Source organism: Lolium rigidum, chromosome 5 (genome assembly GCF_022539505.1).
Source record: "Lolium rigidum isolate FL_2022 chromosome 5, APGP_CSIRO_Lrig_0.1, whole genome shotgun sequence".
Taxonomy (NCBI): domain Eukaryota; kingdom Viridiplantae; phylum Streptophyta; class Magnoliopsida; order Poales; family Poaceae; genus Lolium; species Lolium rigidum.
In genome coordinates, this window is record NC_061512.1 from 258,291,174 (window position 1) to 258,307,504 (window position 16,331).

Genomic DNA, 16,331 nt, shown 5'->3' on the forward strand with positions numbered 1-16,331 from the left:
GAAGAAGATAACTTCACCGAGTAATATAGTGTATTTGCGGTAACGATGTCATGGCGCAGCCCCGAGTGTTGGGTGAATTTGTTTTTTTTATCGGCTGCGGTGGAGCCGACGTGTAATCATGTTATGCGACGGATATAGTCGATTGTAGTTGCGCGGCACCTGGTCGGAAGTAGTCGATGAAAAGGATGCAGTCGATGTAGAGGACGTAGTCGATGAAGAGTACGCAGTCGGTGTGGCGGATCCACGACAGGTGAGCCCCCGAGTATGACGAGTGCGCGACGATGGTGCGGTCGACTGAGCAAAGTAGTCGAAGCTTTGTTTCGATCTGCAGTTATATTACGGCGCAAAAAATTCTGCGAGCAAGTAATAGTATGAGCCGAAAAAATATTTGACGAAATAAATTTTACGTAACTGAAAATATAACACCTGGTAATCTTTATGTCGGATGGCGAATTCGCCACGGCCAAATCCGCGATACGCGCGGCGTGGACGAAGTAGAACGACGTTTGGCGAGGAGAAATCGACGAAGTAGAACGACGATTGATCTTCAAGACTCATGTAGGCAGGGTCGATGTAGATTGGCCGTGCCGCCGCCAATTTGTTGAGGTTGATCGGCAAGTATGTTGTTGACGATAATGAACTTGACGGATCCCGCCCGGATGACAAAATCCAGTCGCCGCTATCCCCACAGACGGCGCCAATTGACGAGGGATCACCTCGGCAATGCCTACATATTGTAGACTTGGGTTTCGGAAGAGAGCGACGATGGAGATTCCGGGAGCGAGATTAGGCACACGACGTACCCTGCTTCGGGTCCCCTCGGTGGAGGATCCCTACGTGCTGCTAGCAATCTACTATATGATCATAAGTATCTTTACAGGGTGCCGCCGTAGCGGAGCTATGTTGTCTATCTGTTGTATCTTGCGTCCTTCTCCCCCTCTCTCGGGTGCGCCCCTCCCTGGTTTTATATGAACAACTAGGCTAGGGTTACAAGAGTCCTAGTCGACTACTCCTTCGGGTTGTCTTCTTGGACCTTCTCCATATTGGGCCGAGCCAGGTATACTAATAATGGGTACCCGAAGGGTATGCCCATGTCATCCGGCGAGGTATATATATACATTGAGCCTCTAGTGATACAAACTTGCTGGAGAAGTGTACCATTGCACTGACTCTGTATCAAAAGAGTGGTGGAGTGGTGGCGAACTTTCCTATTCCGGAGCGAATGGACAAAATGCCTTGCATGTTGCTCTTATTCGAGACAGAGACACAGGTACCCACTAAATGCATCTGTTTTTATGATTGGTACATATACACTATGTGTCTATAGATAACCATCATTCAGAAAATACAATTAATTTCAGGTTTTTTGCCTTTTCGAAATTATAATCCAGAAATAGAATCGTCTCATTTGTATATTCAATGATACATAATCCACCATCCACTAGGCGTGAAACTACACCCTCAATTTAACAATCTACCTTTTCATGCTCAATCATGACGTCCATCATATTGGACACTACTCCCTCCGTTCTGATTTAGTCTACATTCTAGAAAAAATGAGATAAATTAGTATTGCATTTATTAGTACTACTTAGATATGTGAACAACCAATCCAAGCTACATTGAAAACAGCAACCTCCAATAAAAAGAGCAAAACAACATCGTTTTCAGTGTGGTTGTTGACTAAAAGCTAGAATGTAGAGTATTTTTGAACAAATTTTGGAGCTAGAATGTAGACTATTTCAGAACGGAGGGAGTATGTTACATACTATGGACAATATTAACTCATCCCTATTCCATTTGGAAGTAATGACCAACATATCATCGTTGATTTTAATGGCCACACTACCTCGAGTGACAAAATAATAGATACAAGCATGTCACACTTCTGAAAATCCTTCATTCTCAGAGTTTGCTAAAAAAAATGACCATTTGATCTTGCCATATACCTTTTCAAAGGTTTTATAACGTACAAGGATGTAGAAAGTACAACAATATATTGATTTTTAATTACTTGAGGATTTACATGTGTATTTTGGGTACCCAAGATAATAATATATTTTTACTTTTTGGCATATCTATTTTTATATTTTGTAATAGCAATATAAAAATAAAATTTCTATTAACGCCATGTTGTAAAAAGAGAAAGAAGCAAATTCAACATATTTAATTTACAATGTAATGTATGTGTGATACACTTTAGTAAGAACGATCATGTATTGTATATACGAAAGTCATTGTATTTGAAAGAGAGACAATATTAAATCTCGAAAAAAAAATCCTTTCCAATTTTGTGTTACAGTTACTACTCATAAAGCTGGATTCACCATTGATCAGTGGACCGGAAGGATCGAGTTCTCCTCTCACCGCGCCTTAAAACATCTCGTTGTCTTGGATATAAACGCTCAGTTCTATAGAATGCTATTGAGATTCAGATAATTGGTACAAGATAAAATACAAACATTGCAGGCTTTTTTTATTCGCTAATACAAAACGCATATTCTTTACAGTGATGGTGGAGCTCCTACTAGATTGGAACAAGAATCTTACCACGCAAGTTGACAATGATGGGAGTACACCGCTTCACTTCGCGCCATCAATGAACTATTGGACCCCGTAGGTATATTTTTCACTGGTTTCCCCGTACGTCTTCACGTACACTTGAGAAAGTATGGTGATTGCTCCGGTGTCCCCGGCCCCCTCAGCTCCATTGTTCTGAAAAATTGGAGCCGCTCCAGCTTTTTTGTTTTGATCTGTGGAGTTGCTTCAGCTTTTGGTATAAATACGTGTAGTTGCTTCAGCTTTTGGTACAAATATGTGGAGTTGGTTCCGCAAAACACAAAAACATGGATTGGTTGTTTATTTACGTCCCACTGCCAATGATAAGTGACCAAAATGTTACACACGTTTTATCTTTCTCCCCCTCCTCTCTCGGGCATGTTTCCCAATGCCTAGACTCTTCCCCGGTGTGACTTCACCGAAGCGTGATTCACGCCTGCTGCCACCGAATCGAGGCCACCGGCAAACAAATCAACTTACCTTCAGCCGAAGTCAAACTTGTCTAAATCATTCTTGCTGCCGTGCACGAGTTGTAGCTTGCTGCTGCCGCCGCCAGAAACTTGTTGTGGCCGCCTCAACCAACTTCGTCATGGGTGAGGCGGCGTGAGACGTAGTGGCGGCGACAGCAAGCTCATGGCGGTGGCGGCAGCGAGCTACAACTCGATTTGCACGGCGGCGAGAACGAATCGGACAAGTTTAACTTCGGCTGAAGGTACGTCGACTCGTTCACCGGAGTCCATGATTCAGTGGCGACAAATGTAAATCACGTTGCGATGAAGTCAAATCAGTAGCAGTCGGATGTAAACTACGGCGCTCCGTGTTTTTATGTTTGTGTACCAAAAGCTAGAGCAGCTTGCAGTTAACTTTTCAAATCCGTCTCCTCTCTTGAGTGCATAATTCTAAATATGGATCTAAAAACTGGTTCAAGATTTCTAATTACCCGGTGTTTGGGAACGTCACGGCAGTGCCGGGTGGTTTAGCGCCGCCGCCATAGCCATCCTCACCGTCGTGGCCAGGCCAACTCCACCGCCAAGAAATACTTCGCCACGGGCTAGATGGACTTCCAGCCAAAGATTTAAGCGATCACGCGGTGCGTCCCAGACATAATGAGGTGTGCTCTGCATTTTTAGATTTCACGAATTCAACTTGTACCAAAATTAGCTAGAGCAGCTCCAACTTCTCAGAACCGTGGAGCTAAGGGGGACACCGAAGCACACCCCAGAAAGTATTCAAAGCGGACCCTGCAGCACTATATCAGGCAGACAAGAACGGATTTTTCCCCATACATGTGGCTGCCTCTGTAGGTGCCAGAGATGCCATCAAATTATTTGTTCAGAACTGTCCAGGTAGTGCTGGATTGCGCGACGATAAAGGAAAGACATTCCTTCATGTCGCCATCGAGAAACGAAGAATGGGCATAGTTGCATATGCATGTGGAAATCCATCTTTAGCTTCGATTCTGAATATGCAAGAAAACGACGGGAACACAGCATTGCACTCAGCTATCCAGGCTGGAACAATTAGCATGTTCTGTTCCCTGTTTGGGAATCGAAAAGTGAATCTGAATCTAACAAATAACCACGGGGAAACTCCTTTTGATATATCCAGAAGTAAGATTCCGCGTATAATGGGTTATACTGGGGTAATACACTCTCTGCTTTACTCTCCAGTTCAACCCTTGAATAAAATAAATCATTCGCGGAATTTTTTTTTTCTTGGTACTCACCTATTGCTACCCTTCTTTCTTACAGAACACGGAGCATACAATCTACAATGTTTTGAAGTCAGTTGGAGCGAACAATGGTGTCCTTCGCGGGGATAAAACCGAGGAGAAGTACAGTCGCCTTCGAACCCCTGAGAGCAAGGCTAAACAAGCTGAAATGATGAAAGATGCAACACAGACACTTATCGTTGCTGCAGTTCTAATAGCAACTATGGCGTTCAGTATAACCTTTGCCCTTCCTGGAGGTTACAGAGCCGATGATCATACAAATGGAGGCACGCCAACACTTGCTGGGAGGTATGTGTTTGACGCGTTCATGATGGCCACTACATTATAGCTTTCATCTGCTCCTCATTAGCTACAGTCGGATTCATTTTTGCTGGGATTCCCCTGGTTAACTTGATCACCCGACAGTTCTACTTTGTCGCGTCCGTGATTTTCATGGCGAATTCAGTCACATTCTTGTCTATTGCTTTTACACTGGGTGTGTATATGGTGCTAGATCCGGTTGCACGTACCACTGCTGTTGCGGTTTGTGTTATTGCTCCTGCCATATTGGTATGCAAAGATATTGGGCATCTTTTCAAAATTATAATTCTCGCGCGGCCAATAATGATTAGGAAAGGCCGATTCCTAGGAATGGTACAGTTACTACGTTGGAACATGTTCAAAGTTGTCAGTGCACTTTGGCCCTTCGTAGTTATCTTTGGATGGGGCGGGTTGGCAAGGATCCAGCACGGCCGCTAAACCATACATAAGCATGGGCTTCTCCAGAACTGATGTGGAATTTGTATCGAGTTTGTAACTTCGTTTTTGTAAGACTGCTGTAATTTGTAAGACAAATAATTATGGAGTGATGTTTTCTCTCTCTTTATTTTAAAATGCATCTTTGATACATTTTGAAGTATTAAAAAAAATCCAAATGATAAATTCACATGTACATCTTCACATTCTACGTGCGTACAAAGTCACAATGGGCTGTGTAAAAAATACAAAATTTGATGCTAAAAATAATTTTTTTTGTGAAACATATTTTGTCTTTTTACACCGACAAAAAAAAAAAAATCATTTCTTCGCGAAATTATACGAACGCACATAGATTATCGAGATGTATGTTTTAATTTTTTTTTTGATTTTTTTGACAATTACAAATATGTCTTTCGGGTGGAGGGAGCATATGCACCGAGAAGCGAAATTGAATTTCCAATATAATCATTGAGCATGGATTACATCAAATTATTCCTCGAGATTTCCGCTATCTGTGTCTTCTTCTTTTATCCGAATCTCAAAGATAAGCAGAGGGTTAAGAAAACACCCACATCCATACATATAAGTACAAAGGTATTTCTGTATAATCATTGTTACGATATTTTTCATATCGCTCCATGTGCTATGCAGCGGTGCGCTGGTCTTGTAACATTTCCCTTTGGAGAGTACTTGTGATTTTCGAATCTGAATGATCCAATGTCACAGATTCTAGACCAGGCAAAATATTAGACTGGTTAAGAAATGTGAAATCTTTACCTCAGGCGACAGGTGTCCAATTTGTTGGCAGTGTTAATAAATGAAAATTAATATTTTCAGTTTGGAACCTTCGCAATAAGAAATAGTCCGGTTTTCGTAGGACACATGGACTAATATCAGTACTGTGCGCAACAAGTATGATTTAGCACCGAAGTTGTTGTATAATATAGTCTCAGTTCATTTGCTTAGTCCACAATCTCTGAAAATCTTGAAGTTCTAATTGGTTCATATATGGCTAACAAAGAGTCGGTCAAAAATTTAGTCTTTCCTTACTAGTTTAAAGAGAGTTGGATCTCCTTATAGGGGTTACCCCACTTGTGGTATATGACTGTATGAGCATTACAAAATGGCTCCTACATGATGGGAGAATGCCACTCGGGGTATGCCCACGAAGCGGAGTTGCCATTGGTGACTAGGAAGTCCCAAGTCTTGCCCAGCGCTGAGTGTGCTCACCCAAGATGGCAATTAGACCTAGCAGGGCCTAAATAGGAGAGTCTAGGTTCCAACCGACTCAGTTTTATATTAGTAAACCCTAGGTGGTTGCCAATAGAGAGCCACCAGGGACACCCCTTGAGGGGGACGATCTCTCACAATCTATCCCTCCACCTCCAGCGCCGCCCATGTAAAACACATATATGATCATATACTGGATTGGTAGCAGGAAGTAGCGATGCTCCACTGAGGAGACGTGAATCTGGGTGTTAGTCGGTGAAGTTGAACCGAGAGTACCACGGTCCACTTGCTCACTACTAGAAAATGGTTAATCAATGGCGCAACCCAAATGGTCATCAGTGGCGCACCTGGGTGCGCCACTCCTAATGGTTAGCAGTGGTGCACCTCGTGGTGCGCCATTGCTAACCATTAGGGTGCGCCACTGATGGCTTTTAGAGGTGCGCCACTGCTAGCTTCACGGGTGCGCCACTGATGGCCTGTAGAGGTGCGCCACTGCTGTCCTATGGGTGCGCCACTGCTGTCCTTTAGGAGTGTGCCACTGAGGTGCGCCACTGCTAGCATTTGGGGGTGCGCCAGTGCTATATTGAGTAGTGCGCCACTGATGTGATATTAGGTGCACCACTCCTAATAATTCAAATATTTAAATTTAATTTGAATTTCTGGTATTTAAACAGGTTACACAATACAACACAGCATATCCAGATTGCAATATAGAATACATAGACAAAATTGATTGTATCAGTAGCAAAACAGTAATAGCACGATCTCAATCATCATAGTTCTTCACATTAGCCGCCGAATTCGAAGTAGCGATTACAAAGTTTAAATATTAGACAAGTTACTGTCTCGATATCGAGTAGCATAGTTGTCATCACGTTACAAGGTCGATCATCTAAACTACCATCACATAGAAGAGAGTTACAATCACTACGAGCATCATTGCGATGAATGTGGTCTTCATCCGGTTCCTCCTCCGCTCCCCCCTTTCTCCCGCCAGATAGCGTGCATATCTGTCTTCGGCCTTCGCTCTAGTGGTGTACCATTTGTAACTGTTACCCCTAAAACGGTGGACCTGTCTCTGACACTCCTCCCAGTCGTCTTAGACTCCGGGAACCTTACCCTTGTACACGACATATGACGGCATCTATGTATATATGCATAGGCCAATGAAACATTAGTATCAGTATCAAATTTTAGGGACACACACAAAACAAAAGGAGATGGTGCTAGGTGCAATCATAGGTCTTTGCAACGAATAAGAGCAAAGTCAAATACGAGCCAAGTAGTATCAACTAAATAGCATGCCAAATACTTCGTTGGTCGAAACAAATATTAACATTCCGGGACTGGTCGAAACAAATATTAATATTCCGGGACAGTGTAAGCGAGACCAGGTAGGATGCACAAGAGCTTGATATTTGTGCCATCACACCAGGCTCGCTTGCACCGCCACTAGTAGGAAACTAGCTATAGGTGGGATGCTATTATGTGGCGCACCAGTTTTGTGTGCGCCACAGAAATTATTTCTGTGGAGCACCAGACACGGTGCGCCACAGAAATAGCTTATTTTTGTGGAGCACCCGGCACGCATGCGCCACAGAAATAAGGTGGGCCCCACAACCAGCCAGCCCCAATCATTGGTTTTACTATTTCTGTGGCGCACTAGACCACGTGCGCCACAGAATTAAGGAATTCTGTGGCGCACCAGCTAGGGTGTGCCACAGAAACAAGGCATTTTGTGGTGCACCAAGGAAGATGCGCCACAAAAATAAGGTGCCCTAGTCCGTATATCTGCCCGTACGCAAATCCCCCACCCCATCCTCAGCGCCGCACCCCCTCACAAATCCCCCACCCCACCCTACCCGGTGATGGCGACGCGGAGGCGAGGGTGCGGACGGTGGCGGGAAGGAGGAGGAGGGTGTGGGGGCGGTAGTGCTGGGTGAGGGGAGGAGGATGGGGACGTGCCGCTGCTACTCTGGCCAACACCGGGCTCCGACGCCGCCCCGATCTTCGTCACCGATCCCCGCCTCGATGTCCTCTGCGCGCGCATCGTGGTGGTGTTGCTGATGTGGTGGTGATGACTACTTCACCCTCAACGTCGGTTGGACGGTGTCGCCGACGCAACCCCGGCGTCCACGCCTCCTTGTGCTGCTACTACTGCAATGTGAGTTAACCCTCTCCTCTCTGTCTATGACCTTGGAGTGGTAATCGTTGACTGGCAATTCGGCTGCATAATAAACCAGTGTTGCTAGATGCGGCTTTGTTGTGGCTATGTACTACTTGGTTAGCTTGCTCTACAAGCTTGTATGCTTGTTTATGGTGGCCTGGCTGTTGGATATAGATGATCATTAATCATCGGACTTTTATTTATGTGTGGTGCAAGGTGATGATATCCAGCCCATGGTTAGAATTGATGTTGGGCAATTACACTGATAAGAATATATATAGACTTGTTATCTTAGCCTAGCCAATGATGTATAGGCTAAGGCACAAATTTGTAAACTAAGAACAAATACTATGACTTGGCTTTTAATTCTCTGTGATGATTGTGAACAGCACCTCTGTTCAAGACTGAGAGAAATAATCCTTCAAATCCTCCTAGGCAAGGTCTAGTTGAAGGGTAGATGGATTTGACTGCTTTTATTTATTCCCTTTTTATCTTCCCCTTTTTGTGACTATGCAAAGGCTAAGAACAAAGACTTAGGTTGCTAGTAGAGTTCTACCTGCTACACTTGCTGCTATCTGACTGACTGGACCTGAGGTGAGCTGCTGGTTTGCTAGATGTTGCTTTGTTGTGGCTATGTACTACTTGGTTGGCTTGCTCTATAAGCTTGTATGCTTGTTTATGGTGGCCTGGCTGTTGGATATAGATGATCATTGATCATCTGACTTTTATTTATGTGTGGTACAAGGTGATGATATCCAGCCCATGGTTAGAATTGATGTTGGACAATTACACTGATAAGAACATATATAGGCTTGTTATCTTAGCCTAGCCAATGATGCATAGGCTGAGGCACAAATTTGTAAACTAAAGAACAAATACTATGACTTGGCTTTTAATTCTCTGTGATGATTATGAACAACACCCCTTTTCAAGACTGGGAGAAATAATCCTTCAAATCCTCCTAGGCAAGGTCTAGTTGAAGGGTAGATGGATTTGCCTGCTTTTATTTATTCCTTTTTTATCTTCCCCTTTTTGTGACTATGCAAAGGCTAAGAACAAAAACTTATTGTGGCTATGTACTACTTGATTGGCTTGCTCTATAAGCTTGTATGCTTGTTTGTGGTGGCCTGGCTGTTGGATATAGATGATCATTAATTGACCATCTGACTTTTATTTATGTGTGGTGCAAGGTGATGATATCCAGCCTATGGTTAGAATTGATGTTGAACAATTACATAACTATATGGATCTTTAGTTTTGACAGCCGTTTTGCGCATTTCATTTGATCCTTAATTTTATTTGCACTTGCCGATGATTAGAATGTTTGGTCACTACACTTGGAGGTGGGGCGAGTGAACCTGGTGTGATGGCACAAATATCAATCTCTTGTGCATCTGCTTGGTTTCACTTACCCTGTCTCTAAATGTTAATATTCGTTTCGACCAACAATGTATGAGGCATTCCATTTAGTTCATACTACTTGTCTCTTATTTGAGTTGGCACTTCTTAATTGCATTCGCCGATGATTAGAATGTTTGGTCACCCGTGCACTCTGGGGTGGGGTGAGTGAACCTGGTGTGATGGCACAAATATCAATCTGTTATGCATCCTACTTGGTTTCGCTTACCCCATCCCTGAATGTTAATATTTGTTTCGAACAACAAAGTATGAGGCATATGCTATCTAGTTGATACTACTTGGCTCGTATTTGAGTTGGCATTCTTCTTTAACTTTGGTATTTCTTCCATTTTAGTGCCGATGATTAGAATGTTTGGTCACTACACTCAGGGGCGGTGCAAGTGAGTTAAGTGTAATTGCACAAATATCAATCTCTTGTGCATCCTACCTGGCTCACTTACAACGTCCCGGAATATTAATATTTATTTCGATCAACAATGTATGAGGCATGCTATTTAGTTCATACTACTTGTTCGTTTACTTTGGTCTTTCTTCCATTTTAGTGCCGATGATTAGAATGTTTGGTCAATACACTCAGGGGCGGTGCAAGTGAGCCTAGTGTGATTGCACAAATATCAATCTCTTGTGCATCCTACCTGGCTCGCTTACACCGTCCCGGAATGTTAATATTTGTTTCGACCAACAAAGTATGAGGCATGCTATTTAGTTGATCCTATTTGGCTCGGACTTGAGTTGGACTTATTCGTTTATTTTGGTCTTTCTTCGAGATAGTGCCGATGATTAGAATGTTTGGTCACCGTACACTCTGGGTGGCGTAAGTGAGCCTGGTAAGATGTCACAAATATCAATCTCTTGTGCATCGAACTTGGCCTCACTTACGCCATCCCTGAATGTTAATATTAGTTTTGACCAACAATGTATGAGGCATTTCTTTATTCGATCCTAGTTGGCTCTTATTTGTGTTGACCTTCTTCGTTTATTTTGGTATTTCTTCCATTTTAGTTACTACACACTCGAGGGCGGTGTAAGCGAGCCTGTCGTGGGAGAGGAGGGAGCAGAGGAGGAACCAGATGAAGACCAATTTCATCGCGATGATGCTCGTAGTGACTCTCATCTATTTGTATCTCGAGATGATGAACTTTGTATGAATTAAGACTTGTATATAAAAATTTGTATGAATCGAGACTATATGTGTATCTCGATCGGGCTCTAAGTAATGTGATGATGATGTTTATATTATATCTATGCAATGTACATGTTATTTATATTATATCTGTATACTGCTGTATATAACCTGTGTAATATCTATATATTGCTGTATATAACCAGTATGTGTATAGCAAGCAGTACAAAATCGTGTATACAGGTAACTAATTCTGTGGCGCACCAAAAACTAATTCTGTGGCGCACCTATTTCTGTGGCGCACCGAGGCAACAGTGCGCCACAGAATAGTTAATATTCTGTGGCGCATGGGTTGGTGCGTCACAGAAATCCAATTTTTATGGCTAGAATTCTGTGGGGCACCACCCGTGTGCCACATAATAGGCATTTAGGTGTGCCACAGATGAGCCTTTCCCTACTAGTGCGCCCCGGATTGTTGTGACCAAACATTTTAATCATCGGCACTAAAATGAAAGAAAGACCAAAGTAAACGAATAATGGCAACTGAAATGCGAGCCAAGTAGTATCAACTAAATAGCACGCCTCATACTTTATTGGTCGAAACAAATATTAACATTCAGAGATGGAGTCAGCGAGGCCAAGTAGGATGCACTAGAGATTGATATTTGTGCCATCACACCAAGCTCACTGGCTACACCTCCGAGTGTACTGGTGATCAAACATTCTAATTATCAGCGAATTCCAATACGAGCCAAGTAGTATCAACTAGATAGGACGCCTCATACTTTGTTGGTCGAAACAAATATTAACATTCAGGGGCGGCGTTAGTGAGACTAAGTAGGATGCACAAGAGATTGATATTTGTGTCATCACACCAGGCTCACTAGCGCCACCCCCAAGTTTAGTGACCAAACATTATAATCATCGGCACTCTGAAAGACCGAAGTAAATGGAATGACAAGGCCTCATATAATGACACACATAGAGCAAAAGGAGAATCGCAAGAACAAATCAAATGCGCAAAATATTTGCATGGACATATGAAATGGTCTTACGCTATCCTTTTGCCATTAGATTGTGCTAGTTGTAATCATCGGCCAATGCAATTAATTAAGAAGTGCCAACTCAAATAGGAACCAAGTAGTATGAAATAAATGGCATGCCTGATACATTGTTGGTCGAAACAAATATTAACATTCAGGGATGGAGTAAGTGAGACCAAGTACGATGCACAAGAAATTAATATTTGTGCCATCACACCAGGCTCACTTACGCCACCTCCGAGTGTACGGTGACCAAACATTCAAATCATCGGCACTATCTCGAAGAAAGACCAAAATAAACGAAAAAGGCCAACTCAAATACGAGCCAAGTTATGAAGGTTTTTAAAAGTTTATATTTTAAATGTTCAAACATTTCAGCGCACTTTTCATATTATAAGTTTTTCCATTTGAATTAGTATTCAAAAGTTATGATTGTTTTTTAAAAAGTTAATATTTGAAATATTCAAACATTTCTGAGCATTTTTCATATTAAAAGTTTTTCGATTTGAATTAGTATTTAAAAGTTATGAATGTTTGAAAAATAAGTATGTGATTATTTGAAAACTGAGAGACACGAGGGACCCGTGCGTAATTTGCCTTCAAAACTTAAGGACCTATCTGTAAAACGATGGACCATGCACAGTCTAGCGCTGCCACGTAGCCTGAGACTAGACCGCACGTGTCAGAAACGGTGTCAATTCATGTTCAATTCGCGTTTATTATTTTTTCCAAAATCTACGGAAAAATGTGGTAGTTTTTTACTTCCGAAACGTAAATTGGTACAAAAATCGACATTTAGCCAGAAATGTGTGGTTCTATGCTAACAACTATGGAAAAGAAGATGGTTAATTGGCCCGGATCACAATCACCACCTCTCCGCAACAAAATATCTTTGGTCAGTATTCTTTGTTTAAAAACTAACCAAAATAAATGTTTTGATGCGGAGAGGGATCTTGATTTTCCACAAAAACTTATATGGAACCGTACCAAAATGCTGCAAAGCTGAGTAGAAATACTCCCCTGTTTCAGATAAAAGCCACACAAGTCTGTCTTCCTCATTATTTAGAGAAATACCCTCGTATTCTTTGTTCAGCTCGGCCCACATAACTCCTCTTTCACCAACCATCGGTCTCCTAAAGGTTAGGTTCCCAATCCCTCTATCGAAAGCAGCATGCACTGTGATGTTTGTTTCTTGAGATGTGGAGAAGAGCCTAGCTAGAGAGAATTCACCTAGCCAACTGTTCTCCCAAAAGCTAGTCTTCCTTTTTTCGATAAAGGGAATATATTAATATCGCGAAGACATCAATTACACCCAGCCTCTGCAACAACGCAATGCCCTAGCGGTATTACGGATGCACACAGCCAAAAAAAAGAAGAAGAATTACAATAAAAGAAAAGTCCCGCTACAGTGATCTATTTCTTGAAGCAGCAGTACTAACACCACCAAGACAACACCAGAAGTTCAGCTTCTCCAAAAGCGAACGCCCCCACTTACGATGCCGCTGCTCCAACAAATAGCCCACCAAGCAAATCCCTCGTCGCAACAAAGACTGGAACCACCACAACTAGTTCTCGGATCTTGACCTCAATGACATTCCCTGCCGGCTGACCTCACCACGGAACGAGAAAGCATGCTCCATGATAGTCAAAGCCAGCAAAGCTTCGCAACGCTCCCTCTGAAACCAAACGGCCAGAGAAAAACATGGGTGCGCACGACCGAATCCCACTCGATTCAGCAATCTCCAAGCATGAATCGCCCAATGGAGTTCGCCGATGGCGCCTTCCGGAACACGACACTCCAGTCAGATCAACGAGAACTCGCAACAGGCAGATCTACATCTTGGCGTGATTTGGAACCCTAGGACAACCACCATTATTTTGCCAGGCCAGCAGCCCCCTCACCGCCGGTCGGCTTCCGGCTAATAGATGGAACGGGTCGACCCGTGCTGGCCCAGATCGGGATCCAGGTCGTCCCCAGATCGAGCACGCGAGTGGTACCGAGGGCAGGACTGCACGCGAGCGCCACCGTCCGCCGCCGCCGGCCCACCACCGCGCCGCTCATCACTGTCTCCTCCACGCCTCCCTGCCGCGCGCCAGCACCCGCCGCCCACCGGCAAGCGCCGCCGCCACGCCGCCTCGACTCCACCTGCGCCGCCCCGATGTCGATCCCCCCACGCGAAGGGAGCTCGACGGGCCGCGCCATCCCTGCCCGCCGCCATTCGACAGCAAGGCGTGGCCGCCACCGCCGGCATCGGCAGCGGCAGCGGCCGGTGGGGGAAGATCGGGCTCTGGTGCTGTTGGGGAGGTGGGTGGCCTCCGGAGCCGCCCTCGCGTGAGCGGCCCGAGAGGTCGTGGTACCATTTCCAATTTTTATTTTGCAGCAGCTGAAAAAGAGTTTCTTAATCTCCATGCCCCGCGTTGGTTGTTGGGCTGGCGTCCCCGAGCGGCCTAGGACAAACCCCATGCGTCTTGGTTGTGCCAGGCTACGGTTCGGCCTAGGCGGCTAGGCACCGTCGGCCCTCCACGCGGACAATTCAGTTTCAGAAACGGTGTCAATTCAGGTTCAATTCGCGTTTATTATTTTTTCCAAAATCTACGGAAAAATGTGGTAGTTTTTTACTTCCGAAACGTAAAGTGGTACAAAAATCGACATTTAGCCAGAAATGTGTGGTTCTATGCTAACAACTCTGGAAAAGAAGATGGTTAATTGGCCCGGATCACAATCACCACCTCTCCGCAACAAAATATCTTTGGTCAGTATTCTTTGTTTAAAAACTAACCAAAATAAATGTTTTGATGCGGAGAGGGATCTTGATTTTCCACAAAAACTTATATGGAACCGTACCAAAATGCTGCAAAGCTGAGTAGAAGGATTTAGTGGAATACTCCCCTGTTTCAGATAAAAGCCACACAAGTCTGTCTTCCTCATTATTTAGAGAAATACCCTCGTATTCTTTGTTCAGCTCGGCCCACATAACTCCTCTTTCACCAACCATCGGTCTCCTAAAAGTTAGGTTCCCAATCCCTCTATCGAAAGCAGCATGCACTGTGATGTTTGTTTCTTGAGATGTGGAGAAGAGCCTAGCTAGAGAGAATTCACCTAGCCAACTGTTCTCCCAAAAGCTAGTCTTCCTTTTTTCGATAAAAGGAATATATTAATATCGCGAAGACATCAATTACACCCAGCCTCTGCAACAACGCAATGCCCTAGCGGTATTACGGATGCACACAGCCAAAAAAAGAAGAAGAATTACAATAAAAGAAAAGTCCCGCTACAGTGATCTATTTCTTGAAGCAGCAGTACTAACACCACCAAGACAACACCAGAAGTTCAGCTTCTCCAAAAGCGACGCCTTCAAGAAGGAAACAGTGCACAAGCGCCGTCGTCGCCCGATCAAAGATCTTAGGTTTTCACCCTGAAGAAAATCTTAGCTCACAAAACAACGCCTTCAACAAGGTCATTGCCAGGCACAACCAATTAAGGCCAGACCTTGGATTTTCACCCTGAGAGGTAAGACCTTGAACTTCTCTTGTGCTGACGCCCCCACTTACGATGCCGCTGCTCCAACAAATAGCCCACCAAGCAAATCCCTCGTCGCAACAAAGACTGGAACCACCACAACTAGTTCTCGGATCTTGACCTCAATGACATTCCCTGCCGGCTGACCTCACCACGGAACGAGAAAGCATGCTCCATGATAGTCAAAGCCAGCAAAGCTTCGCAACGCTCCCTCTGAAACCAAACGGCCAGAGAAAAACATGGGTGCGCACGACCGAATCCCACTCGATTCAGCAATCTCCAAGCATGAATCGCCCAATGGAGTTCGCCGATGGCGCCTTCCGGAACACGACACTCCAGTCAGATCAACGGGAACTCGCAACAGGCAGATCTACATCTTGGCGTGATTTGGAACCCTAGGACAACCACCATTATTTTGCCAGTGCCAGCAGCTCCCCTCACCGCCGGTCGGCTTCCGGCTAATAGATGGAACGGGTCGACCCGTGCCGGCCCGGATCCGGGATCCGAGTCGTCCCCGCATCGAGCACGCGAGTGGTACCGAGGGCAGGACTGCACGCGAGCGCCACCGTCCGCCGCCGCCGGCCCACCACCGCGCCGCCCATCACCGTCTCCTCCACGCCTCCTCGCGCGCGCCGCCACGCGCCGCCCACCGGCAAGCGCCGCCGCGACGCCGCCTCGACTCCACCTCGCGCCGCCCGATGTCGATCCCCCACGCGAGGCAGCTCGACGGGCCGCGCCATCCCTGCCCGCCGCCATTCGACAGCAAGGCGTGGCCGCCACCGCCGGCATCGGCAGCGGTA

The 16,331-nt window shown here is 44.8% G+C and overlaps 1 pseudogene; it reads left to right on the top strand.

Annotated features, from left to right (window-relative positions):
- The first annotated feature begins 212 nt into the window (after positions 1-212).
- On the top strand, positions 213-5,029 carry LOC124657513 (annotated as a pseudogene).
- The last annotated feature ends 11,302 nt before the right edge of the window (positions 5,030-16,331 follow it).